Consider the following 1813-nt stretch of genomic DNA (forward strand, 5'->3'; position numbering starts at 1 on the left):
ACACAAGCACGCAGCATATCCTCAAGGGTTTGGATCGTCCTTTCAGACTGTCCATCGGTTTGAGGATGATACGCCGTACTGATGTTCAACCTCGTCCCCATAGCTTCATGGAATTTCTTCCAGAACCTCGAAGTAAACCGTGTATCTCTATCAGACACGATCGATAACGGTACTCCATGCTTGGTTACAACTTCTTTAATGAACAAGCTTGCTAACGTTTCTGACGAGATGGCCTCTCGTATTGGCAGAAAGTGAGCACTCTTGGTCAAACGGTCCACAATCACCCAGATAGTATCATGATGCTTAGCTGTACGAGGTAGCTTAGTTATGAAATCCATGGTGATGTGTTCTCATTTCCACTTAGGTATCTCTAGCGGTTGCATCTTCCCATAAGGCTTCTGATGTTCGGCTTTGACTTGTAAGCAAGTTAAGCACTTAATGACATAATCTACTACATCATTCTTCATTCCCGGTCACCAATAGTCTCTTTTTAAATCTTGATACATCTTTGTAGCTCCTGGATGAATCGAATATCTTGACTTATGAGCCTCATCTAAGATTCGACTTCTAAGATCACCATGGCGTGGGATCCACATACGGTCGAACCTAATCTTAACTCTATGAGTGTTTTCCATCAACTCATCTTGTTGGCCATAAATCCTTTCTTTCTTTACTAACCCTTCATCTACTAACACCTCTGACTGCACCTTGATAATTTCTTCAAAAAGACTTGGTTTCATGATCAACTTATATGACTTTACTGTTGCAAGGACTTCCTCGTTCTTACGACTTAACGCGTTAGCGACTACATTAGCTTTACCGGGATAGTACTTAATGTCGCAGTCATAATCCTTAATCAACTCCAACCATCTTCTCTGCCTCATGTTCAATTCTTTCTACTCGAAGAAGTACTTTTAACTCTTATGATGTGTATAGATAGTACACTTAGTACCGTACAGATAATGCCTCCATATCTTAAGAGCATGCACTACAGCTGCTAACTCTAAATCATGTGTCGGATAAGTACTCTCGTGGACTTTCAACTGTCTAGACGCGTAAGCTATCACCTTTCCTCGTTGCATCAACACGCAACCTAATCCCTTATGCGAGGCATCTGCACAAACAACCAAATCCTCATCACCATCGGGTAGAGTAAGGATTGGAGCTTGTGTGAGTCTTTTCTTCAACTCCTCAAAAGCTTCTTCTTGAAACTTACCCCAACTGAATACTACCGACTTTCGGGTCATACCGGTCAATGGTGCGGCTATCTTGGAGAAACCTTCGATGAATCTCCTATAGTAGCCAGCTAACCCTAGGAAGCTTCGTATATCGGTCGGATTCTGTGGAGTCTTCCAATTTGTTATCGCTTCGATCTTAGCTGGATCCACGGTAATCCCTTCAGGATTGATCACGTGACCTAGAAATTGCACTTCTCGCAACCAGAACGCGCATTTCGAAAACTTAGCGTACAACTTCTCTTTCTTCAGAACTTCCAATACCTCTCTCAAATGCTCAGCATGATCAGTCTCGCTCTTTAAATAAATCAATATATCATCAATGAAGACGATACCCCGACTTATCCAACATCGGCCGACACACCCTATTCATCATGTCCATAAATGCTGCATGAGCATTTGTTAGACCGAATGACATTACGAGAAACTCATAGTGTCCATACCGCGTTCGGAACGTTGTCTTAGGGATGTCTGCCTCCTTCACCTTCAGCTGATGATAGCCTGATCTGAGATCTATTCGTGAGAACCAACTTGAACCTTGCAGTTGGTCAAACAGATCGTCAATCATTGGCAAAGGA

Source organism: Bidens hawaiensis, unplaced genomic scaffold, assembly GCF_021521415.1.
Source record: "Bidens hawaiensis isolate Kalapana, Puna unplaced genomic scaffold, B.hawaiensis_p1.1 tig00041946_1, whole genome shotgun sequence".
Taxonomy (NCBI): domain Eukaryota; kingdom Viridiplantae; phylum Streptophyta; class Magnoliopsida; order Asterales; family Asteraceae; genus Bidens; species Bidens hawaiensis.